The 27,653-nt window shown below is 45.9% G+C and overlaps 1 long non-coding RNA gene across 5 annotated transcripts in view; it reads right to left on the bottom strand.

Annotated features, from left to right (window-relative positions):
• Positions 1-27,653, bottom strand: part of LOC138567334 (uncharacterized) — a 154,924-nt gene that overhangs the window by 95,769 nt on the left and 31,502 nt on the right. For 2 of the 5 annotated variants that reach the window (XR_011302174.1, XR_011302172.1), the window contains exon 3: positions 5,701-5,814. The exons of the other annotated variants lie outside the window; for them this stretch is intronic. This is a non-coding gene — a long non-coding RNA (uncharacterized lncRNA). The remainder of the gene's footprint in view (positions 1-5,700; positions 5,815-27,653) is intronic. 5 annotated transcript variants of the gene reach the window in all.

Genomic DNA, 27,653 nt, shown 5'->3' with positions numbered 1-27,653 from the left:
ATGATCCCTCATCTTTAGTCTCCCTGTCACGCCTTAGAATTACTAAAATCAAGTGACCTTATCACAAGGTTGGTTTTCTTGTAAATCCAAAAGACAATTGTTTAGGCTCACAACATTTTGCATTCCAGTACTTGTATCCTTCCATTTATGTTGGGAAAATAAAACTTCATATACTGTGCAAGAATAGAAATGACCTGAATGAAACGGCATAAAACCTAAAACATGACATGAAAGTTCTGTTTCTTCAGATTTTGGAAAAACAACAGCCTAGAGACCCAAGCTACTCCTCACTGATGATGCCCAACAAGGCTGAAACATGTCTGGGGATGCTTGTGGTCTCGTGCAGAAGGGATGGGACCTAGCAGTTTGGGCTGGACTGCCCCTTTGGGGGTGGGGCTAAGCCTGATTTGCTTATGGTCTTTCCCCTTCTGTAATGGCTTGGCAGGCGAAGAACGATGGTCTAGAGGGTTGCCCAGAGCAATGCCAGAGGTCAAGATTCATTCTAAACCTTCCAGCCATCACCTCTTTTGTTTTGGAAAAACAACAGTGTACATGATCAAGTGCTGTTAGGTGATGAATGCATCACAGATGGCCTCAAGAATACACCAACTCTCAAAGACAGTTCAAGGGTTTTTGTTGAAGTAAGTCACCCACACTCTCTCGTCTCTTCTGGGTGGTTCCCTCCCTAGCCCAGGTGCCCATGAACCCTAACTTGGGCGCTATTGATCGGTCACCCCTAGTCGATAGTAGCTGACTGGCTGGCCGTGATAGCTTCAGGGCAAACACACTTTCTCTCTCTCTCTACGGGAACAATCTGAACCCTCCTAATCTGGGTCCCAAAAATATGATTGTTATGAAGAAAAGGTTCCTTCCAATCACACAGTCCACACTTAGTCCTTTCCTTGCATGCTCTTGTACACCTCCCAGCCCTGATGTTCTATCCTTGCTTTCCCTTTGCTACTCCCTCTACCTGCCACGCTCCCCTTCTCTCCCTTTCTCTCTCTCTCTCTCTCTCTCTCTCTCTCTCTCACTGTCCCTCCAATGGTCTCTCTTCTACTTCTACTCTCCTGCAGTCTCTCCTTCTACTTCCCCTCTCCACTTCTCCACACTACTACTCTACTCGCCACCCAGACTTTCGAAGGCAGTCACCCTCCTTTCACTCTCCCAATTGCCTTCCCACTCAGTCTCATTCACTCCCTACTCTCCCCCTGTTCGTCTCACTCACTCACTCACTCACTCACTCACTCACTCACTCACTCACTCACTCACTCACTCACTCACTCACTCTGCACACACTCTCACACCCACCTACTACTTTGTCCAACCAACCAATACCTGATCCTGCACACTCTTTCAGCAATCCTCCTCCAGGCTCCTTTGCACCGTCCTTCCTTCGCTTGGTATGTGGTTCCTCCTCCTCCTGCCTTGACCTCCCCAGAACAACCTACACTTTCTTGATTGCCATGTCCCTTTTTATCCTCCCCTTCCATTGGTTCTCTCCCTCAGCTGGTCCCTGGGCCAACCACTGGCTTCTTTCCCCCCAGGGGTTGAGTTATAGGTATACAGGCGCATATAAAAAGCGTTAAACCCTGCCCGCTTTTTGTCCATGGGGCTACCAGCATTTGGTAATGGCGTCCCATTTAATTTCTTTCAGAGTTCATAATTGGCAGCTTTTTAAATGCATAGTCCGTTCCATGGTTCTTGTCAGGTTGATCCCGAGTGTTGGGATTTGCTGGTCGATATATATATATATATATATATTTTTTTGTTCATTTATAACGCGCTTAATACCAGCAAGTGGTTTCTAAGCGCGGGATTCAAACCTTTGCTGCGCTGCATTGTCTTGCTTCCAAGAAAAACGCATTGCCCCTGAGCTATCCTTCCTATAGAGACTGCTCTCCGGTCCTGCTGAAGGTACAACCAAGTGTACAGTTCATACCATGTAGATCTTTTGGCCTGCAGGTCTGATATGCCGATCGCTTCATGGTCTTGCATTTCCTCGCCGGCTCTCTCCAGGTTGGGCTGCTCTCTCCCTCCTGTACCGCCAGACCCTCTGGGTTATGCAATTCTGTGGGCAAAACAGAAAAAGGCTGGCCAGCATTGTGCGCCACCGTAATGGGGCAAGAAAAGGTGGCACTTATACACGCAGGTACTGGCGGAAGGAACAGAGACAGGGGCCCTCCTAACTCCCACACCCCGCCTCTGGGGAAGGACTGGCTCTGGGAAGCCCTACAGAAGGTTTCCTACTCCCGGCTGGGAAGGGTAGAAATCTCTCCCTGTCAGGGTCAGGTCTCTGACCCAGCAGCAGCTGCTTGGCAATATTAGATTTAATGGTCTCATGAATGTTCTCACTCAGCAGTTACTTTGAAGAAGATTACTAATTTGTGACAGAAGAGATATACACTAAATGAAGACCACTAAGATATGTGGAGAACTGCAGGTTCAATTTCCATCTTTCTGAGTTCTACAAGATGAGTACCATTGACTTTGGCAATTGCAACAACTTTTACTTAAATAGTTAAAGCACTCTGAAATCCAATATTTGTGAAGAGAGCAGAGCAGAGGGAGATAATCGGGGCGGGGGGTGGGAGGATATAGAAAACATTTAAGCAATGTGCCGGGTTGGGGGCGGCAGAAGTGAAGTGACTAAAAGTTGGGGGTAAAGAAGGCAATTTTCAGTGTGCAAGGCATCTCTGCTCTTTGGATGCTCAGTCTTTTCTAAAGCAGGAACACAGCTGCTTGAGCTTGGCGCCCAGAGCAAGGATGCCAGGTTGACAAATTTATCAGAGATAGCAACCGTAGATTGAAGGAACAGTTCTGAAAAATAGTGTTAAAAAGCAGGCACACATGGATATTGGCTGATACCTTTTTCCATAACTTGTTCAATATTAAGGAAAGGCAACACAATTTCCTATACTACTACAAATTATAATGTCTTTGTCAAGTAAGCAATGCAGCCAGTGGGAACCAGTGAAAAGATGTCAGTGCTGGAGAGATACGATCCCTGGGCTTGAGCCCAAGGACAAGTCTCGCAGTCCTGTTCTGGATAAGTTGTAACGGTCCAAGAGTAGAGGCAGGCAGATTTAGAAAAGAGGCTGTTGCAGTAGTCCAGCCTAGAGAGGACCAGAGCTCTGGAGACAGTGAGCATCTGGGGGGTAGTGAGAAACAGAAGAATACCTCTTAGCAGGTGCAGCTGATAGCTTGATTTCTTAGAGACGTCAGAAATGTGAGGAGAGAAGGAGAGTGTGTAGTTGAAGATGACACCAAAGTTCCTAGCCTCACAGGAAGGAGCAGTAAGAGGGCCCAGAGTGGGCGACCAAAGAGTGTAACGCTCACCTGACGCCCACAGAGACGCTGACCAGGTCTGGACTGCTGCGGCCTCTTCTAAGGTGATGCGCAGAACTCGGAAGACCGACTGGACAGGACCCCCAAATCTCGCTTGTCTGACTCGCAGGAGAATCCTTCTGCAGATGGAGAAAGGGGATTAACTACCTGCGGAGTAGCGCGTCAGCCTCCCACTTCCCTCTTTCACTCTCCTCAGACCACCTCCGAAATTCCCCGTTAACTCTCACCTTAAGGTTTGAAAGGACGAGCTCTCCATCCTGCTTCTGGTGCAGGGATGCGATTATATCCAGTTACTTCACTGGTGTTCGGATTGGTGAGGATCCAAGCTTACTTGACTTTCCTGGCAAGGTGCCGTAAGTATACTGTTGTAAAAGTTCAAGAGTTGGCCTCCTTTTCTATTTGCCTTTATATTCAGTAGTCCGTCTCTTATCCCTTTTATCACATGTGCTGAGTGAAGATTTCACGTAGAGGAAACAATTCATGGTTCCTTTAATGTCCTTATATTCACCCACTAATGCGTGTGTCTTTTTTCCCCATAGGGGTCGGGGTACGGTACTGCCGAAGAAGCGGCGCCGACCCGAGATGAGGAAAGATTCTCCCAACAATAATCAGGTAAGTCTTATGGTGAAAATCTGGCTTTCCTCAATATGTTCCTTTTGCTCACCTTTTGTTATTCTCTTCCCCCTTAGGCGCAGGTATGCAGCGGATCGTGCAGATGGTCGCTAAGGAGCACGGAGATGCCTCGTGAACAGGTGAGTGGAACGCGGCGCTGCAGCGAGCAACGCGATGCATCTTTAAAATAAATGTCTTCCCTTAGGATCGCCGGCGTGATGACTCCGGACTCCGGGTAGAAGCTGGTAATGTTCTTCTGTTCACCTTTTCCCTTCGCTTCTTTCCTTTCAGGTGTTCCAGGATGGAGGCGGGCGTGGCTGGAGTCAGGATGCAGGTGCAGACACGGTGAGCGTCCAGCTTCTAGGTGCAGAACAACGCGAAGCGTGAGCTGCTGTCTGGGCGTGGCTTAAATAGCCCCCAAAGTAGTTCCAGACACGTTGTCTTCCCCGGCCACACCCGAGTGGCAAAATAGTCCCACAGGTAAAATAGTCCCTTTCAGGCCTCAAAGAGGTCTGGATCTGGCAGCAGGGTCTGCATCAGGTAAGTTCACATAAACACTCCCTTTATGAGCTTGGCGACTATGGCGCCAGGACTGAGGTCCAAAATGAGCCTGGCACCAAAGTCGCCAGGACAGTGTCCAAAGGGCCCCTACTAGGGGTTGCTGGCCTTTTCCCCGGGAACATGATGTCTGCTTCCGGGGACGCTGGTCCTGGACTGGTTCTCCGGGAGTAGGCATCATGACAAAGAGAGAGAGGAAAGGAGGCAAAAGGTGTCCCTCCCCCGACTGGCACGTGTAACTCCCAAACTACAGTGCTGTGTCACGCGACAAAACCCCTCTTCAATATCAATAAATCATTGCTAAATAAATGAAGTTGGTTTCATTACATTGTAATTCAAGTACTTTACAGAAGAAATCTAATGTGAAAACACAGCTGTTGCTGCCCAAGTAAATGGTTCTCTGTCACCTGCTCTTAGGGAAGGCCTTGCCTGAATGCAGTTTCAAACTGTTCGTACTGGCATACTGCGGTGTGACCAGCCTGCCGGGGTCTGTGGGCCCACTGACCACTGGCCCTGTGTTGCAGGCGTTCTGTACGTACCACATCCCTTGTATTTTGCAAGGGTCAATACTAGACTAACCATATTAATTATTGTCTGATAGAAGGATATAATTCCAAGATGGACAGTCTGGTACACTCCTATTGTACTCTTTCAAAATACCTCTATGAGAGTGGGAAAGGGGGCAAATAGCACCAATGAGTGTTCCTGTCTGCTTTGCATTAAATGACAGAGCATTTCAGAAATATAACACTGGTCAGAGATCTCTATATTAGATAAACAAGCCTGTGGTGAAAGGGTTGTATGTGTGAATCTCTAAATACATAACAGACACGTGGCTTGGTGCTCACATCACTTTTCACAACACTGACCCAAACATTCAAATGTTTGTAACCAGGAACCACATACTCATTCAAACAGCTCACATTTTTGGATGTGATTATAAAATGACTGCAACATCAGCCACTCAATTGTGGTACAAGGGCTCTTTTGCTACATTGTTTCTGGAGGATTTTAGATGACGAGGGGCTGGGTCACAGTGTGCGCATGACCAGACCCCAATACTGAAACATATTTAGGGAATTATATCTATAGACAAGAAAGAATACCACGCAAGAGACACCCAATTAATAATGCACAAAAAGGATTCACAGAAAGGATTGTACCTCTTACAAAAGTTATGCTTACCAGTAATAAGCTGATGAAGCGTTTTAAACAAAACCAGCTTCTAATGCATGATAAAGGGTCCACAGTTCCTCAGCCACTACCTTCTCACCATTACACAGGCCTCAGAGCGTATTTCTGCAAAAAAGAGCAGCCCCATGCTTTATCTAACAGAGCTGGCATTAGCATCTCTTCTAAGCGCTGGCCTGCAGCTAGTGAAAATCATGGTGTGGCAGTTTAGAAAGGGTGTTTGACCTAGTGTATGTACACTTTGGAGAACTTCTTTGATTACATTATGTGTTTAAGTGTGGGCACAGCATGGCAAACCCGCCAGAGCCATATAAAGAAAACGTTCCAGTGTGCTAGTGTATGGACATGGGCCACAACAGACAACAGGCATGTGTGCTGTGCCCAAATCATCGCTGCACACATTGCTGCATTGATTTTCCATGGACTACTGTCTGCATGGTGATACACAAGGAACCCTGCTTTCCTAATCAAGGTGCAAAGCCAAATTGAGGAGCCATATGGTGTGCACGGTAGGCAGTGGTTGGCTTGTTTAGAAAATTAAAAAACCTTTGATGCTGAGCGGATGCATTTTGTCCATGTCCCAAAGCAGCCACTAGACTAATTAACCCAGACAATTAGAGTTAACCTTCCCAGGCATGCACCATACGTAACTAAAAATATACCCAAAAACGTTTTGGTGTTTCAAATAAAAAGACATGAAAATTGATGAAACACTGCACCGGTATGTGTTTTTTGTATGAATATTCTGAAACATCATTTGGTTATTTGGTTCATGATATGCTATATAAATTGTTAGAATATAGTAAAACGTTGGTCATATGAGAATTAATATATCATGTACGGCCCTGAAGAAGGTTTTACACCGAAATGCATTGGCAATTATACATGAAATTTTAGCCAATATTTTTTCCTGGCCTCATTGAATATGAAGTTATAATATTTGATAAAGGAAACACGAAAGGATGTGAATAAACAGTTCCTTTAAGAAAATCATTAATATTAGTTGTTGTGAATACTTATCAAAAAAATGTTGATGCACGTTCAGGACACTATAGCACTCAAGTGTGCAGCCCTGCTTAGTGCCAACTAAGAGCACCAGTTTTAACAGAGTGGACTCGCTCTATTTTCTTGGTTCATTTACTTTTGGTCCCTATGCCACAGGACCTTCTTATAACTGGTAGCCCCAGGATAAAACTTTACTAACTAGTATTACATAAAACAGACCTGTGAAAAAACTCAAGAATCAACGTAGTGCCCACCTTCATCCTGCATTCGTGTTCAGTTCTTAACACTGAAATGTTAAGTGTTAAGTAGCTCTGCTCCTCGGAAAGTCGCCCGCTTCGCCCGCCCCAAGAAACTGACTTAACTCTTTATTTATTTGGCCAAAATTCTTGGACCTGAGACGATTATGGTTGAAAAACCACTTTAAAGCTAATAACATAAGGCATGTCTCATATGCTATGCATTTTGTTTTGTCATGTGTAGATTCGTGTTTTATTATATTAATGACCTTTTAAGTATACTGTTGAAGCTTTTAAACGTTTGGCGAGGACATTTTAATGTATTAATCATTGTGGCCCTCTTCCTTCTACCACCTCAGAGGCTAAAAACCCTGGGATCATCTTCGACTCCACACTCTCCTTGGCTCCTCACATCTCTGACGTCTCTAAGAAGTCACACTACCAGCTGCACCTCCTCAGAGGTATTCTTCCTTTCCTCTCCTTCCAGAGGCTCACTGTCTCCAGAGCTCTGGTTCTCTCTAGGGTGGACTACTGCAACAGCCTCTTTCTAAATCTGCCTGCTTCTACTCTCCGCCCTCTGCAATTCATCCAGAACAGGACTGCAAGACTTGTTCTTGGCCTCAAGCCCAGGGATCGTATCTCTCCAGGACTGAAATCTCTGCACTGGCTCCCAGTGGCTGAGAGGATTAAGTTAAAACCCCTCTGCATTGTCCACAAGGCCTTTTGGGGCCTGGGACCTCAATACCTTCAACTCTCTCTTCCTAAATTCTTCCTTCTCGAGCTCTTCGCTCATCCGCCTCCAACTCCCTCAGGGTCAGTCGCTTCTCCAAGCAACGAGTTGCCAGTAGATCTCTTTCTTCGGCTGGGGCCTCCCTCCGGTGCAGCCTCCCCTGAAACTTGTTGAGAACCATCTCCAGTTCCGGAAGCACCTCAAGACCTTCCTCTTTGCTTCTGCTTTCTCTCCTCCTCTCCCCTGCTGAACACCTGGCTGAAACTGCTCTGGTCACTTGGCTATCCTCTGATCTCGGGCCTAGGTCCCCTCCCCCGCCAGCTGCACACCTGCACTGCCTCCCGTGCCACCCCTGCACTTGGGGCTGTTTCTGTATCACTACAGTCCCCACCAGCTCTTGACACTTGATGCCTGCACTTACCCCTGCACTTGCCACAAGCTGGCAGCACTTTCACCTATTGTTTTATTTATTTATTACTGTTGATCCTTTGTATACCACTGCCCCGCCACCTGCCCCCACACTTTCCCTTTATCCCCTCCCCTGCACTTGCACGCGATCTCAATGTCACCTGGCCTAGTAAAATGGCTGTCTCTGTCTTCCCTCTGTTCCCCCTCCCTTGCCTTGTCGCGCCTTGAAACACTACTGTATAGGCACGTTATAAATGCCATATCATATCACATCATATTGTATTTTATTTATTGTTAATGGTGAAAAAGGAATAAAGTGTTATTCTCTCCCAAGAAACATGTCTGAGTGCAATCCATTCCACTACCAGCGCCAATTGCTTGCATCCACGCCGTCTTTTGGTATTGCACATTTGGACACGTTCTGTCTGAGAATCCGGCCTGTAACTAAGAATAAGGGTCTTGCAGTAAGCTCTGATTAAGAGCTTTAAAACACCCTGACAGCTCTCATTTTAATCCCTGCTCATGCCAACCTGTTGCCCCACGCATTTACCAGGTTCTCATAAAATAGGTATGTCCCTTCGTTCATAGAAGTCCACTGGTAGAAAAATACGTCGGTTTCCCTTCCTTAAATATGCATCCTACTTTGGTGTACAACAGAGATGAAAATGCTTAAGACCATGTTCTTCACTGGACTCCCTACCAAACATTTTGCAGGAATTTATTCTTTTTCGTGTTCTTTTCACTCATTAGAATGAACCACTTTTTGCTTAACTTGGCCCCATAAGGATGTATGTTGTGTGACTTAAATCGGCACTATAAAACACTTAATTATTTCAGGCCTTGAAAACCATGCACTCACAAAGAATTGTACCTACTGCACAACTAAAGCTGCGAAAACATGTGGTCAAGTGCCTAAACAACACATGGGGCTCAATTCTCGGCTTCACCACTTAGCCAAAGTGTGTGATTGGTGGCAAATCATTCAACATGTCTGTGCCTTATCTGCCAAGTTTATGAGCCCATAAAAGTGGTTCAGTTCACTGTTTACGCCGTTCCAAAAACCTTACTCATGGTTTAATAGGATATAGTGTTGCTCCATGTATAACAATTTGGGCCATTAATATACTGTGTACAACAAAGTCAGTTGTCTCTTGGCTCTCTATTGGTAACACAACTTCATAACACCATTGTCATCTAATGACTGAGAAGTGAAATAAATGAATATTGCACCGTTGTTTCAGATGTATTTTACTTATGAATAATCATATATGTGTTAATTTGCAGAATTCGCTGTTAATGATCAGCGCTCCCTAGTTATGTGCCCAACACTGTGCCCCCAACCAAGATTATGGACAGATGGGAGGCAGGTGGTTACAATCTAACGATGGGGGCATAATGGGGGACAATATTTGAATGGATGCCTTAAGGCTTGCTATCTATTGATAGTGGACAAGGGGTCGGGGGTGCCAATGGAGGTGGCCTATTACCAAAAGTGTTTGCATGTGCGGCGTCAAGGGTACTGTGCAGGGGGTGTTCTTTTGCAGTGGACGCCAAACGGATTTGCTTCTAGGTGCATGAATAATCAGTGTCAAGACCCTACACATTGAATCCCATGGAGAGTTGAAAGGGTGATGCAGTCAGGATTCAAATCTGTTACATTTTGATCTCTGCTAAGCGCACCGAGATCTGACCCAATATTACAAGGCCTGCGATAGCGGCCCTGTATTTATTGCTAAGTTGTTGAACCCATAGGAAGAGCACTTCTAGGGCGGCTTATAACTTTGCCCTCCCCTGGACAAATCCTCATAAAACTTTGCAAAAAAAGTATATGGCCCCATCAGATTGATCCTGCAAAGTTTGGTGAGGTTTTGTGCATGGGGGGGACGACAAAGATATAGGGGGGTCCCAAAATGTTGCTCACTCCTACAGCCCAAACCGCTGGATGGATTTTCACCAAATTAGCGGCAGGAGCGGCTGCTTTGTCCCAAGAGCGTGCTTTCGTAAGTTTGGTGTAAATCCATCCAGTTGTTTTTTTTAAAAAAAAGGGCAAAAAGTAGGTCCAAAAAAATTATTGATATTTGGGTTCGGTCCGTGGACTCACTTCCCTGTTTGGTCCGCTGACGGGCCTCCGAAGGGACTACAGGGCGACGTGATGTCCATGGACATTGGACGCACCTGCTGATTGGTCAATAAAAAATATGAGGTGCGTCAGATTTTTGGAGACACCCGCCAAGTTGGATTCGCAGACAGCAGCTGGTGTCTAAGGACAGCGCGTAAAAACATATTAAAAAACACAACATAGCTCTTGTCGAACTAATGAAACAATCTCTGGGGGTGAGACGGGGGATGAGAATGGGATGGAATATGCCCTTAAAAAGTCCCAAAAATGGGTGGCTTTTCAACTATTTCTGTTTTACAGGGTTGGCGAAAAGCAGTTTTAGAATGGCTTATAAATTTGGTGCCACTCAATGAAACTGCATGACATTTTTTTATTTCATTCTAGACCTGTCTCCGAATGGTTCTGTTCAGTGTGGTGCTGCCAAGAGGAAACAAAATTAGAGGGGGGGTCCCAAAATATTTTAAAGGCATATTAGTGTGGTGATATTTGACGAATCTGGAAAAAAGTTTGCAAAAAGATTTGAAAACCTACATATGACTGTTTTTTGCAAAATTTGGTGAGATTGTGCGAAGAGGTGGCAACGTTAGAGGGGGTCTCAACATTTCTATTTGGGTTCTAAATTTGTTGCCTTTTGACAAATTTGCAGAAATGTTTTCAGAAATATTATAGGCCCAACCATGAATGTTTGTGCAAAGTCTGAATGGATTTTGACAAGTGGGGGCCAAGTTATATGACTATTTTATGTACGTACATAAAATAGTCCAAAAATAAAACATGGGTGGATTTGCAGCAAGCAGCATTAGCAAGGACCTAAAAGCATGTTTTTGGAAATATGTCTTGTGTTTTATTTTTCTAAAGTGCAAGAATGCAAGTAGAAAAACTAGTGATATACATTTGATGTCTGGGAAGTGGGCTTGGCCCTCGGCAAACGCAAATGTGTACTCTGATTTGCTTATTGGGGACTGCGGCATGGTTGAAGCCCATGCCCCATGGATTTGGAGACTGGCCATGGCTGCAAAACATGAGCACTGGCCATTGGTTACATTATTATGGTATAGTAGACACTGAACTAGGATGCGGAGTAGGTGCAGTGAATACTAGGGGTGGTTTGGTTTGGTTTGACTGGGGTCATGGTGGAGCCTTATGCTGTAGGCAATTGAACGATGATTTGCATCCCCAGCATGCGCTGCTGATAACGACAGACATAAGTATGTGTTGCAAAAAATATGTTTCTTCAAGGAGGTTTACAGTTCTTTCATATATGTGAAAAGATGAATTATTTATAACTTATAAACTGTGATGTAACACCATGAAACATTTTCACGTATAAAAACCTATTAAATTGACAGGAAAAAGCGTTGTTAAAGGGATGTTACGGTTAAGATGCATCCCACCCTTGGGACTCCTCCCCTCCTGTAGTTAGCCAGTGGCGTCCCACCTTGGCATCTGAAATGCAGATGCAAAAGATTTGTAGAAGATTGTTAAGTGGCAGTTGGTGTGTGGAAGCTTAATATGTTCATGGGGTTATATGTACAGTTTTTCCAAGTGATTGGTGGGTGGTTTTGTGACTGTTTGAAAGCAGGCACTGAGGGAGTGTTACATATATAAAATTTAAAAGGGTAGAAGGGCTGCCCTGTGCGATCGTGTGCATTTGCCATCTGTGTCTTTTAATTATCCATGTCCTGGAAAGGAAACTGTGGAGACCGAGGATAGGTATAAAGGTCTATCGATTATGGTCCTTATTGCATACCAGAGAAAAGTATTTGAAACAGAAAATAGTTTCTGTCCTTTCATATTTTTCTCTAGCATACAATTGTCCACTAGCACCCTGGGCGGGGATGCTAGCCAATCAAGTGGCTAAAACACGGGCTTGAACCGCTGGTACAAGCCCACATTCCAAGCCACCTGACGGCTGGCTCTCCCCAACGCCATCTCCTCTCACCCCCTCACCCTCTGTCCCATATTTTTTTTCACCCCCTACTTACCTTATTTCGGAGGTGGCGGGTGCTGCCGGCGCATTTGCTCCTTCTCTTGGCTTCCCGCATGCCGCCATGGGAAGGTCAGAGGGGCTCCGTACAGAGCCCCACCTTCCCTTTCCATGGTGGCCATTTTGGAAAAGGATTTTCCTTTCTACAGCGGGATGCCGCTGTAGGAAGGTTTACCGCTTTGCCAACCTGGGTGCTAATGGCCTTCATCCACCGTTGCAGGGGCTGGAATGGGGGATAACGGCCCAAAGCCCATGTTATCCGCCCTCGTTTCACTTGGGCCGATAACTTGAGCTGCCGGGCCCTTATCCCTCATTCCAGTCTCTGGAACGGGGGATGAACGCCACATTATTACCATCAGCATAACACAAAATGCTAATGCAAATGCTGGAGAATCTTATTGAGACTATCTACTTTATTGAGAAATGTAAAGTAGGTGGAGTCTATAAGATTATTTCTTTTAGTTCTATTTTTTAACTGTGAAAGGTGGTTCCTAAAATAACCTTTTTGTATTATTTTTTTTTTTGCAAGAGAGGTCAGAAAGTAAGCTGGGGTGGTGCATGTAGTTGTCCCGTAGGAGTACTGTCCAGGTAGTCCGCGACTGAGTACAGCATCGCACTCAGTGCATTTCACTTTGGTAGTTTTAGCCTTTGGTACATTCCCAACAGCAGTAAAGAACTGCCACACCCATGATTCTCTATGGGTGCTAGAGGTAATCACTTCCTCTACCTCATCTTCTTGGTCCTCTTCATTGTCTTTGGAAGTACTGCACTTTTTTTGTTGTGTAGATCCTCCAGCTGGTGGTCGTGGGGGGTTGGGGAAGGTATTAGGGAGGAGGGGTGGCAATAGCTGATGCATATTTATGATAAATAGCAGTTTTGCTAATATTCTTCCAAGTATGTGTTCTTTGGTAGATTGTTAATGAATAATGAATAAGAATAGGTTTAGGATCTGTGCAAGGGTAAATTTTGAGCTTGAAAGTTTCTAGATCAGCAGAAAATGCAGTTGTAAACTGTTCGCGAAGCACGGACCGTTCGGGAAGAACGGACGCGTTTGTGAATACATCATCATGCTGCGTGCGCATGGTCACATGACACTGTCTGGAAAAGTCCACGATGATGTCCGACGTCCTATGTTCGTGGACATCGACGAACAAAAAAACAGTGGAAAAAGTTGCAAAAAGTGTATAGAAGTGTTAAAAATGATGCTAGAAGGTGGGGAATGGCAGAGTTTTAAGGTGAAACTTTATAAATTGGACAAAAATCTTGCTATATTGGGGAAAGTATGTTATTAGTAAATTGTAGGAAATTAGCGTGTACTGGTAAAAACCTATGAAATTCACTGAAAAAACATGGTTAAAGCGATTTTATAGTTAAGTTGCACTAATAAAAACCTATGAAATTCAATGAAAAAACATTGTTCAAGGGACGTTATTGTTACAAGTAAAATCGCAAAAACCTCAGAAATTCGCCAGTTATGGTAAGCTAAGCACCCATAACTCGGGGCCACCACAGTGCAATGAAAAGGCTAACAGCCAGGGCATGAAAGATGAAATCACAAATATATATATGTATATATATATATATATATGTAGGAAAATTCATTTCCAAGTCACGCATTCCACAGCGACCCTAGTAGCCATTGCTGGAAGTTCACCTCCAGTTCTGAGCCACAACAGCAAGGCATTGTGGGTATGCTAATTAGCGCTTGCATGGATTCATGGATTTTCCTACTTTCACCTTTTAGGTGAAAGGTTTTTTTCCAAACCTTTTTAAACCCACCATAACTTTCTTTGTATATCTGTGTGCATGTTTATCTATATGTTTTTTTCTACATTTATTTGTATTTTACCTCATAATGCAACAATTTGTAACAAATGGTTTGTTCACAGATACATTTACTTTTAGACTGTCCCCTGGTCAATACCCCTATTTCTCAAGTGTGAATCAGACATTCCCTCTCCCCCTTAAGAATCTTCCTCTTTGCGTCCTTCTCTTTCTCCAAATTCGTTTTCCTCTCCATTCGAATTCATGTTGCTTTCCATTCTGCCCTCTATCTCCTTCCATGTTCTCTTCCTTATTCTGTACCATCCTCCTTCTTGACCCGTCTCTTCCCAATCCCATTATATTTATAATGCAGTACATCCTGCGCACAGTATACATGCAGCTCATTGGCCATGTATAGAAAATATTGGAGCAGTCGTATGTTCAGTTTTAAAGCATTTGTTGCAAATGTAGCAATGTTTTATCTTGCAATGCACTGCTATTCTGTAATGCACTTATAGCAATTTACGGATGTCCCTTGCTGTGATTCCTTTCTTGTGATGTCACTTCCCATCATACCCTAAATAATAAGAGAGTGATGCCATATCCTGTGACATACTTTTGTGTGATGTCACTTCCAGTGACATTACCACAAATGCAAATAATGGGGCTCACACATCCTTTGCTGCCCTTGGCTTACAGAGTCTAGGACCGACCCTGACGCATACTTCTTCCTAATATAGGGAGAACCGCTGGCCAGAAAGCGCTCAAATACTACCACCCCTACACCCAATGCTGTCACAGACAAACTGCAACCCCTACTAATGGAAGCCAGTTGTCAAGAACGTGTTGGGCAAACGGTCATGCTGTCTCCCAATGTGGAAATGTTATGGCAGAAGGGAATGGGGCCACATCCCGCAGGGTGTGGGTAGTGCATTAAGGGTACCCCATGGACTGCCATGCACTCCTAGAACCACATTGTTCACCATGTCTGCTTCCTGGTTACACATTAGAGCACAACCCACCAACACGTACAAATGCGTAAGTGGCTCGCAAACTCACTTCTCAACAAATCTCGGATGCCTGCGTTCCTCTCCATTGTCTGATGGCAGCCTTGGACCTGATTGTCATTCTTTCTACCAAATGTCCTGTGATATTGACTTCAGACTGATGTTTGCACGGTATCAGGTAATAATATCCCCAACAAAAATATCACGGTAGATATGGCCGTTTGGTTCGCCACAGGCGATATTTTTGTTGGGGATATTATGTGGGAGCGGGAGTTGCGATATTTTTGCATTGCGATACTTTTGCGGCGGAATTATCACATGAAACCGTTTGCACTACCTTCCATTTTGCGCTGTATCTGTCTGCCCGGACATTGGCTAACCAAGCTTTCTGGACTACCTTGCCATGCCCCTTTTGCCACTGTTCACCTACACCTTGCAAAGCTTAGCCTGCCCCCTGGACTGGGCGCACTTCATCCTCATATTTACTTCTCTCCCCCTAGATTCAGACTATAATAAGAGCACCCATTGTCACTCGTGCCAGACCTTCCTCTTCTGCCTCATCTGTCACCCAGTTAGGGACTCTTCCCACTGGTGTCCCCTTTCCTAGACCTCCTGGATTTCCATCTGCATGATGTTAGGAAAAGACTCTTGTTTGACTCATGCCCTCTCCTCTTCTGCTTTCCTTGGAACCGTTTACCCAGAACCTTTTCCCTGCTTGTTACTGCTGCAGTTTGTAACAAAATCCCCTGCCTAATCTTTGCAACCAGATGCACGGTGGTCCAAGGGGCCATGGGGTAGAGGTGTGATCCCTAGACCACCCTCCCTGCTTCTCTACACTATGGTAGAGGGCGGTTACAGGAGCAATCACAACCCAAACTCCTCCACCAGCACCAGTTACTCCTCAAAGGTGAGTGGGAGGCCCAAAACCCTAAAAGAGACTCCTCCTGAATGAAAGAGCCATTCCAACTCCCGAGCCCAAGGCAGACATCCAGGGTAGGAAATTAAGCATCTCCCTGTAAGAGAACAATGTTGCAGCATTTCAAAGTTACAAACCTCGGCACCAATGCTGATGGAAACATTACTCATTATGACTAGTCACGCGGCACCAGAAAAAACGGCGGATACAAAATCAAGCTTGAAGAAAGAAGACTTGACTCGTGTGGACTGTACAAAGAAGAACAAGCAATATTCTCCCAGCCTTGCTACCATTGCAAGGATTACAAAGTGGCAAATTCCCTGTGACTAAGGCATTGCTAATGTAACAACTAGCTTCCCATGCTTACCAAAGGACTTTCTGACTCCAGATGTACACGCGGAGAGAACAGAGGGGTCCAGACCAAACCAGGCAATGACAGCAAGTGTTCAGAAGGGATGGGAAAAAGCCCCACAGATGTCAATAGTCTTTCTGAAATCCAAGATGGCGGCAGGCCTTCATGTAACCTTAGGCCTAACCCCTACCAAACCACAATATCACCAGCACATGACACAATCCCAAAGCAGCACAGCCCTCAATACACAGGTGTTCTTCATATTCCTATGCACCACCTACACTGCAATTAAAAGCTACAGGTTCAGTCTGGCAGGATGAGGTGTTCAAGTAGGAGTTGAGGATACAGTTTGGTGAAGAGTGCCAAGACAATGGATTATTGAGAGGAATGACGGATGAGAGAGTTAGAGATTGAAGAAAGAGTCTTGAGGAGGTTGGAGAAAGGAGGACTGCCATCTGGGAGAGAGAGAGTTGAAGGTTGGAGAGAGAGAGTCTGGATGAGGTTGGAAGAACATTTTGTACTATCCGGAGAGAGGGAAATTGTGGAGGTTCGTAGACTGGAACCATCAGGAGCAAAATAGAAAAGAAGGTGGAAGGAGAACATCAGTGGCACAGGTGAGATAAAAGCTACAGTGGGAGATACAGATACTATACCTGATGAAACAGGAGTAGAAAGGGTATTTCTAGTAGGTAGAGTGAGGAGGGACATTCCAGTGGACTAGGTAGGTCCAGAGCAGAATATTTTAGGCAGAGGGAGGAGGTATGAGACAGTGAAATCTCACAGCTGGTCAGAAAGATTACAGCTGGGGTGATCAGGGGCCCAGCACCCGGAGAAGGGAGGTGATCATGAGACAAAGGGCATCCCACGCAAATCTGGAGACTCTGGGAGAGTATGTCTGTGCTCTAAAGGCTTACACAGTGCCTGGGCCTCTTGGAGATCTTCTGCCTTGTCCATGCTTAGTATGCACCACCCTAAACGTTGTGCTCAACTGATGAGGATTTGGGAACCCTGCAAATCCACAACTAGAAGACAAAGAAGATGATCACTGATTGGTCATTTGAGCAGGTGCAGACGGGCCTTCTTGTTGGAAATTTGTGAGAGACTTTTTCCTGATATTCTGTACCTTGATGCCCCATCGGTGGCAAGATGTTGTTGCACATTATACATTCTGATTATAATCTATGAATGTAGAAGTATTCTACGATTCCTTTGTTGCCTGAATAAAATCTGAGTTCTGTTGCAGAATATCCCCATGTCAGCCTCTTTGGACTTCCCGCCCAGCAACTCTGTCACAACTTCTACTCATCTACTCCAGCACTTAGGTCACCAGGTGAAAAGACCACACCAATAAGGAATCTTCCATTCTTGTTACTATTACATTTGTTGAAGAAAAAGGCAAATATGTGCCTTTGGAATGCTGATAAGCAATGCAACTGTAGGTCACCATAATGCTATAATGAAATGTGTGTTAACTAGCTCTCAATTTAGCCAATAAGTAGAACGCATGCTGAAAAATTTGCATTTATGTGGAATGAAAATGAATATGATATGATATGGCATTTATAGCGTGCCTATACACACGTGTTTCAAGGCACGACACAAGTGTTTCATGGCGGGATTAATGTGTATTTGCTCATATGTTTGAAACGGCTTTCATTGCCAAAATGATTTTAAAGCAAAACTGATAAAGGCTGAATCACATTACCACTGTTGATAACGTTTTATATGCTTAATTGTACTGGTTCCCTGCAACTACAAAGTTATCTAGTTTTGATCTTGAGTATCTTTGATGGTCCGGCCTCACAAAGCCTGGTATTATCCTAATTAGAGAAGATTGAAACACTCACTGTGGAGCTCATAATATCCTAGGTAATATTCAGGTAATAATCCACTTGCTGCATTGAAACTAATGGAATGAAAAGGGTATACAGTGGATTCATTTTAGGGAAACTGGGATCAGAGATTGGAATTGTATGGGGAATTGCATGTCTCTGTGTTCTTCTTGTCTGTGTTTGCCCGCAGTGCTGCTATTGCAGATATGACTAACTAACCTCACCTGAAACCAAGTCCAGTGATGGATTTCCACTACCCAATGTACCTGTTTCTTGTCTGTATAGGCCCCATGCATTTGTTTTCTTTCTTACAGTTGGGGAGTAGACATTTTGGGCAACTACCTCCCTAACACGTCTAATCACCCTGAATTGACCAGCATTCCTTTTGGGCTGGCACCAGGATCCTAGAGAGTCGCCATTGGAAATTTGTGACAGATTGAGCTCCCCCAAAGCTTTATCCCCATGGAGGCTGCTGCTGATCCCATGATGGTTTTGATACCATCTATTGCTGCCCTTGAGGCCGAATTTACAGATATTACCAACAGATCAGCCCAAACACAAGCAAAAACTTCATACTCTGTGTTAACCTGTGTTTTGATTTGGTTGGGAGAACCATGGAATTCATCTCCACTTTCCGTGCCTAACACTGAAAGTCAACGGAAGTGGCAGTTGATCAAGTTTTCATCCGTCTGTCACTGATGGCCGTTTCACAGGTTATATGTTAATACTTCGAATTGTCCTCTAATGAGATTTATGTTTGTTTTTTTAAACTATTTTTTGTTTTTTATTTAAATTGGGGGTTTTGCTCATATACCACTGCCCCCACCTCATCAACCTCCTTCCCCTTCTCCCTCGTCCATGCCTCTCTCCCCTTTTTCACCCTTTTTTCACATTTATGTGCCCTTCCCAACTTACTAATATATTCCTTTTGACTGCATTGTTTTTCTCAATGGTGGGATCGAATTGCCGGATTCTCAATAGAATGTTTAAATTGGTGACTGTAAATGGTTTGATAGGGTGAAGGGAAAGACACTTCCACCACACCGCCCATTTAATCAATTACTCGAGCACCCTGGTATTAGAGTTGAAAATTCAGTGCAAATAGGTGAATACTGTCAGGGAACAGGAGGATAAACATCTCGGCCTACTTTCAGGAAGCATGCGGGTTCATCCCACCATCCAAATTGCCTGTAGCCTCAACCCTCTTTCCTGTGCCTAAGAAGGAGGGAGATATCCATCCATGCATTGACTACAGGGCAATAAATTAAATCACCATCAAGATCAGTTATCCTCCGTCTCTGATTTTGGTGTTATTAGATCAAGTAAGCACTGTCCATTTATTCACCTAACTCCATTATATTGGGGCATACAATGTTGTGCTCTTGATGGCCCAATACAGGCTCTTTGAATCCCGGATAATGCCCTTTGGGCTATGCAATGCCTAACCGTCTTTCCCTGCATTTGTCAAGCAGGTCTTTCATGATATCACTCACAAATTTGTTATCATCTACCGAGATGACAGTCTTATCTATTCACCAAATGTGACAGATCACACAATGCATGCCAAGAGCCTTTTGCTATAATTGAGTAGCAACTGTTTAGATCCCAAAGAAGAGAAGTGTTTCTTTCACACACCAAGAGTGAGGTTCCTGGCTAACACCGAGGTCAAAAGGAGGGGTCAATGGGGACATGCATGCTAGCCGCTTGGGAATTCCCGTCAGCAATGGCTCTCTTAGGGTATCAGGATCATGTATTTTGAAAAGGCAGAGAGTTAAAGACTTGAAGAGACTACATGGTTCCGGGCAAGCAACTCTGCTGTTGTGAAAACTCTGTGAACCATTAAATAAACTGAAACAAGCAGTGATAAAAGTGTACCCAAAAAAGTAATGGAACTTTGGTCTCACCAAGGGCGAGGGTAGGGGGAAACATAGTGCAACCTGACATGAGGTGGAGCCACTGGGGCATTGGAATAGTGCCAGTGACTAGTAACTAAGGCTCCTATTACAACTTTACACTTGCACAGGGACAGGAATGGACAAGTCCTCTATATAGAATGGTGAATACAGTTGTAAAAAGTAGAAGAATGGTAAACTGATCAAAATAAAAGTAGTGGAACACCGCTCCCGACCGTTCCCGCTCACTTCGATCACTGGGAAATGGCAAGACAATTCTAACATCGCCCATAACATACTTAATCTAGTGGATCTGGTTGGTTGATGCAGGAGGCTACTAAAGATCAGAGTTGAGCCGTGACTCATCCAGTCATGAAAATCCACACCCTTGTACAGTGCTTGCTAATACAGATGTTTGCCCTTGTGGAATACTGTAAATAACAGGTATCAACATTACATAATTTAAGCATGCTCATGCTATCGGTCACAATTGCAGGAAAGGCAGAGTGTGTCATTAGGTTCTTGAAAGAATTCCTCGTGCATTCCACCTCTCACTTTCGCCTAACTGCACATAAGCGTAGCCAGGATTGTCGAACAAGTGCGGCCTGAAGCTAAGGTAGTTGGGCCCACTGCAGTGACATGAACATCTGTAAATGCCCACACTGAAGAGTGCTGGAACTTGATCACTTGGGAATAATTGTTGATTGGCTGCGTGGGACACGATTCCTATTGGCAGAAGTAGCTTCATTCACATAACAGGGAGGAATGTTGTAAGGCTGGTATAAATGCATACTATGCCCAGATGCACCCACCCACTAAACCACAGGCAACCGCAAAAGCTTTCTGGGAGTGCCCAGTGGCACCTGAAGTAACCATCTCAGGGCTTTTTTCTTAGCAGGGAATTCACACAATGAAGGCCAACGCCCACCTGCAAGTTTCTTAAGGGTCACCCAGTCATCCATACACAGATGTTTCTAGGCGGATGTTAGGGGCCTAGGACTCCAGTGCAGACTTCTTTGCACAGTGGTGTAACTCTTCAGCTCTGCATCTTCTCCTACGTCCTGCCCCTATCATTGCTATGCGACAACAACGGTGTAAAGTGGTACGCAGGCATCCAATGTATAATAACAGAAACGAATTGGCGCACATGATAAAGGGTGTGCTGACACACAGTACACAGAAATACACAAATGACAGTAGAAACAGACCGCCAGTTCCAATCATTCTGGCAATTTCCTGGTCCTTCTAGGAGTAGCACCAAGAGGACCTTTTTGTTTGATGCACACCACTTTCACATTGTCACACTTAACCGTGACATTCTGACGTTGGCTCTTCTGACTGCAGGGAGCCTTTGGTAGTTCCTGCTCTTATCAGCGATGCCCACTGGCATGCATTATATTCCGCAGGGGTAGTCATGGGCATGGGGGGGCGAGTGGTTTGGGGCAATGGGGTAATGGGGCTATAAGAGAGAGGGTGTGTCCTTCAAGACGGGAGAGAAAGAAGGAGCCAGAGTCATAACCAGATGGGGTGGGTAACAGGGGTGTTGCTAGGCCTGGAAAAGATCCAGGGCTACGCTAATGTCAGGAATGTCAGGACTCGGGGCTAGCTAGACTTGGTTGTGGCCCCAGAGCTTCTATCCAGGGCTACAACCAAAAGACCCGGGGCTATAGCCCCCTCGGGCCCCCCAGTAATGCCTCTGGTGGGTACACATAGGGCGTGCATGTTTAAAGAGCAGTGCCCATTTGTTTACCCTCCTCGCTTGTGCGGCAAGAGGAGGAAGAGATGGGAGAGGAGCAAGAGATGGGAAATGGAACAATGATCAGAGCTTACAAAACACAGGAATCCGGTGGATGGGGAAAGGAGGGATACTATGGGGCAAACTAGTGGGCGAAGTGACGAGGAATGGGGCTACATTTTGGAGGCAATAATCCGGCACAGGATGAAAGGAAGGCATATTGCAGATGATGCAGGTTTGTTGGTGCAGCTGGGTAAGATCTTACAGATCTCTGAAATAGTGTGGTCTGCCATCATCCCCAGGCAGATTGGGAGAGGGGTTAGATCACACAAGGGAGTGGAGAGATTCCAGAGGAGTATGAATGAGGAAATGGGGTAATTTTTGAAGGGTATGGGCAAGGGTTGGAGTCAGCACCCATTACATATGCTGGAGACAATGGTTATTTCCTATTGGATGGGTTGCACCTCTCTGCCGTTGCCATGGCAATGATGTGCATGAGCATCCGTGACTCTCCTGCAGCTCACACTCATTGGTAGCAAGGAAGGGGGTATCAAGGGCTGTTGGGGGCAAGCATGTCGGTCCAGTAGGGATTATTGACAGTGGAAGGCGTGTGCCATTCTACCCATGAAAGATGCCATATTACTGGGGTTATTCTACCTTGATTCCTAGCCATTCCTGGGCAGCAGTGGGAAGGGGATGGAGTGGACTCGAGCATCATCTTGTTTATCACCTCGATTATCTGGTTTGTGTAATAAATGGCTCTGATGGATGTGTTGTGGGCCGTGTGTAAGCTTCATAGCAACATGCACTGTGATCCCTGCTCAGTGGGCCCAGAATGTCTTCAAGCAAGGAATTCCCTCCGGATGCTTGCAGCTGATTACAGGGGTGGTGCATAAGGGGGCGCTCTCGCACTTACTTTTGGACCTAAGGTTTTTGGGGGGCTCAGAAGGAATTGAAGGGTGCACTGAAGAATTCTCAGTAGAAGTACTTTAGCAATAGCTTCCGATATTTTATTTATTTATTTAAACATTTATACAAGCGCCAAAGACCATGGGCGTCTAGGCGCTAGTTACAATGGGACAGGAAACAGTTGCATAAAGACAGGAAGGAAAACAGTGCAAGGGGGGCGGTTAGTTGAAGAGGTGGGTTTTGACCTTTTTCCTGGTGATATAACGTTACGCCATGTTGTTGATGTGTGACAGCACTCAGGGGTACAAGACCTTGGGAGGACTTGAGGCAAATAAAGGGAGGTCGACTGAGCCATTCAGATGGCAGAAGTGTATGGAGGTGAACAGCGGCGGAAGGCCACGAGACCTGGCCACGAGGCTCAAAGATAGAATGGAAGGAAGAAAATGAAAAAGGGTCCAGAGACTGTGTACCCAGTATTACAGCAAAGGCAATGGGTTTGGAACAGGGCACCGGTGTTCGATTAGAGGGGGATTAGGAAAGGACACAGGGTAAAGGCTAGATTTACTCTCCTTCTCCTTAGAGAAGTCTCTCTGTGGCCACACGCTGGAAAGATTCCTGAGTGATTCGGCAGGAGGAATCCATATTTATTTTGTCCTTGGCACATCTAGGGCCTGACACTGAGAGCACCTACAGGTTACCTCCTGCTAATGAAGTCATGAAATAATTTACCTCTCCGTGCAACTCTGTCTGTGTGGCATCCCTGGTTGGTAAGAGACAGGACCGGGCAGGGTGCACGGTTGTGAAGGGGAGCGGGAAGAAGAAAGCCGCTAGAAGGAAGTTCTCTATCACTCCTGCATGGCAATGGTATAGGGCGGGCTGTCTCTGCTATGCCACCCGTGTTTGCCATATTTTGTGGAATTTGGTTGGGCACCCTGGCGCATTGTATATTCTTCTTTCATAAAACATACAAACGTCCATTTTAGATATCCATTTGCTACACGTGGGCACATCCAACCTCTCCCGCCTCCCAATACCATCGCTATATTCCTCTTAGCCAAAATGGCCGCGGTTGATATCAGTAGCTTGTCCCAGCGATTATAAGATTGGGCACTCCAAATGACCAGCAACAGTACCTTGGGGTCTGCGGGTATAGGCCCCCCCAACCACCCCAGCAAGTCTATTCAGGACTCTGTCCCAGAAGCTGCGGATAAGTTGGCATTCCCATATGGCATACCATATGTGAAATGTACTGTCTGCTCGGTCATCTCTCAGACATCGCTTGTGAGCAGCCGGCCTCATCTGAAGAGCAGTGTACAAGGATCGTATACTCTATGTAAAATCTTGAGTTGCACTAGGCGAAACCGAGAAGAGATTGCTACCTCCCTCAGGGACAACAAGGCCTCCACCCAGTCTTTGGGGTCTATGATCCTTACCTCCAACTCCCACTTACTTTGCAATTCATCCATTCCCTGTGAAGAGAAGGATAAGCTTTGGTACATGTCAGAGGTAACCTTAGCGGGAATTTGCGGCTCGACAATATTGGCTTCCAACGGAGAGCAGGGCAGGACGTCATGTATATCCGTGAACTCGGTGCGCAATGCATGGGTAATCTGGATGTGGCGAAAACCCTCCACTGCCGTGAGCCCATAAGAGGTCTGTAAACTGGGGAAGGGAACCACACCCCCATCAGTTAACACCTGACCCAGGGGCGCAATACCACAGTGAACCCATGTCTTATGCACCCCAACCTTATTGACCTTGGGCAGGAGTAAGTTGCGCCACAAGGGCTGGGCTAGCGTTGACTTCTCACCCCATCCGATACACGTCCTGTCGAAATTGCTCCACAATCCGATGGAGGTTATGAGAAAGAAAATCAAGGGGATCTAAACCAACGTGAATCCCCAGATATCGAAAGCCCGCCAGCGAAACCTCCTAGGGATAGTCAGGGGAAATTGCCTTGTCGCCTCCCTGCACTGGGAGCAGGACCGATTTTGAGTCCCACAGCTGCTTCACTATCATTGAGGCACTGAGTTATGACAGGCAGGAGAGTCTCTGATTACTCAAAAATTTCAACAGATCCTCCGCATCTAGGGAGATCCTGTCCTCATGACTCGTGGGTCAGCGGAAACTTCCCAAGTTGGATCTGTGTGAAGCCATATGGCAAGAGGCTCCACTGCAACTGTAAATAACAAGGGGGAGAGTGGGCAACCCTGCCATGTGCCCCACCCCAAGGTGAAGGGTCTGGATGTTACTGCTGGAACCGTCAGATTTTTCAGGGAGGCCCACTATAAGGAGATTGTTCACCTTCTGTGTGACTGTGGAAAAGCGGTGCTCCATCGGACAAAGGGTATACTCCGAGTCCGAAATCCGTCGCTCCGCCACACCCATTCTGGACGAAAGCTTATGCAAATTACGACGAAACAACGAGATGTCAGAACTGAGCCCATCAATTTTCCCCTCGATGGAGTTCCTAGAATCTGCGATGGTGCTCATAACATCTGGCAGAGAAAGGGCTGCAGGGAAGGCATCATTGTTCGGCAGTCCGCCAGCCGGTGGGGGGGGGCCAGACCCGGAAGACCCATAGTCCGATACTGTGTACTGGTTAATTTTGTTCTGGTTCCTCATCCTCTTGCCTATATTGTTGACCATGCAGAAAGTTCAGGAGTGCCCTCAGTAGTGCCCCGGGGGTCGCCAGCCACCGCAGGCCACAACACCGGCCAACAGTGACACAAGGGCGAACACCCCCTGTCCAGACAGCCACCAGGTCGGGTATGGAAGAGCTCCAATGCGCTGAGTCTGGGGATCAGATAACTCACAGTAGGGAATGACCCCCTGAGTCCAGGATAAATCAGACCTGCCGCTGTTGGCCAGGTGGAGGGCAACGTTCCAGACTGCAAGGGACACAGGTCATCAAGAGGAGGGAGAGCTGGAGGAATACAGTCAGCACCCCTCACCCCCCACACCTCCACCATGGAGATTATGTCGATGATTGCCGGAGGGCCAAAGAGGGAGGGAAGGCAGGGCCATCTTAAACACTTTTGGGGCCTGGGGCACGGACATCTTTGGGGCCCCCTTACACTAAGCCAAAGGGATCGAAAGATCCAAAATATGTTGTCACGCGGCCCCCCTCATTGTACTCACAACTCATAGCTTGATGTGCTGCTTTGCAGTGATCAGAATAATCATGGGGACTCCCTTTCTGTCCCACTACCCTCTTCGTTCGTGCTGTAATCTGAATGATAAACAAACAGCATTTTAAGGCCAACATTAGCAGTTAACGACAAGGACACTTGTGTTCTACCATAGGCCGAGGACAACTTTTCATCAATAGCAGGCACGAGGAAGGTAGACCGGCAATAGTATAAATGCTGAACACAGATCGTATGAAAAAGGTGCACATAATGCAGAATAGACAGATGACTCAGATTAGGTGCCTAAAAGAATACAAAAGGGCGCAAGCATGGATAGCGCAACCAATCGAAAGCAAGAAGAAAGCTACAGATACTATAGCATAGCTGGCGGATGAAGATTAGAAGCTACCAGGAGCAAGTCCATATTCAGGCATACTGAGATTAGAAGAAGGACATGGATTTCAAGAAGTTTTCAATTAGAGAGCAAAGTAGTTCTGGTGTACAATATATCAATGCTCACTATTATTACAGCAGAAGCAACACTATAACCAGTGAAACCATGAGTGGTGCTTTTTTGACTCTGAAACCCTGAGAACAAAATCCTTCTGAAGGGTTAAAATTAACAAAGGTTTCGGGACTGGTCATTTTGACAGGTTGGGCAATACGAAATTAAATGAGATGACCAGAATCACCCATTGGTTACGAGGTGAGGCTGGGATTTGCACCCATTCTGTAATGTCTACACTGTACCCTTTTCTTTTCCAGTTCTTACCATGTACTAAAATCATCCCATTTTATAGTAGTGACCTGAAAAGTACACAATTCACATAATTCAACGTGACAATTTCTAAAAACAAAATATCATAGAAGCATACTATGCAAAATGGGACTGATTCTAACTTTGTCTCCATCATCAAGGGAAGTATATAAGTACCAACATTTTAGTTGATATGATCCTAATAGAATTGTATCCAGGTTTCTATTTTGTATTTTAAAGCTTTCGACACGCCAAAAAAACAGGCTTGTGAAATTGTTATTTATAGGCGTACAGAATAACCTTTGAATTGTACAAAAGGGCAAACCGTTTTTGTTTCAACTAAGCAGACCTTAAAATATGCTTGCCAGAGACCTGTCATATCTGGTCCACTATCATCGCTCTAGAACCCTTCCACTACAGGATGGATGCTACAGGAGTTTTTCTGCAGTCAATTCACAAACTATGTGTGCCAAAGTGAACAGAGAAAGCCGAGCAGAATGTACCTGTCAACAACAGATACAAAATAGGTTTGGAGTCTCAGCAGCAGGCCATAAAAAATGCTCTGTAAGTTTGGTTAACAATGTAAGTGATTTCTTTCAATATGGCAGCCTTGTGGGCGCCCCCTCTAAGGTGGGGGCTCGGGGCAAGTGCTCCTTTTGCCCTCCCATAAAGACATCTCTGAGGAAAGGTCCAATGTCCACAAGCTGCAGTCCCCCTCCACCTAGCTGCAGATGGTCCGTGGGGCCTGGCACCCCTCCGGAGAGAGCCAGCCAGATAGTATGCACAAGGCAGGCACGCCACCGCTCCCTCGTCGCCCACCTCTACCGCTGGATTCCTCCGTGAGCTGCAGCAGGCTGATCTCACTGCAGCGGTCGTGGGCGGCAGGAACGGCACCTCTGCAGCCACCCCGTGGCAGGCGAGCAGCCCAGGGCAGCTGCATCCAACAATGCTCGCCCCACGGCGGGGCCGACAGATGGCATATCGGTCCCATCCAGCGGTGCGTAACCGGAGCTGAGGCCCTCAGCGCTGCTCCAGTCCCCGCCGCCGATCCACACGGCAGTCCCCTGGGGACCCTGGCAACAGGATGAAAAGTCGGGTAAGCCGGCACAAATCCAGACTGGAGTCACAGCAAATTACTCTAGGGTTGACCCCCAAAGCGATCAGGAG

Source organism: Ambystoma mexicanum, chromosome 2p (assembly GCF_040938575.1).
Source record: "Ambystoma mexicanum isolate Mex_15411 chromosome 2p, UKY_AmexF1_1, whole genome shotgun sequence".
Classification (NCBI taxonomy): Eukaryota; Metazoa; Chordata; class Amphibia; order Caudata; family Ambystomatidae; genus Ambystoma; species Ambystoma mexicanum.
This window is presented reverse-complemented; position numbering and strand designations above follow the sequence as displayed.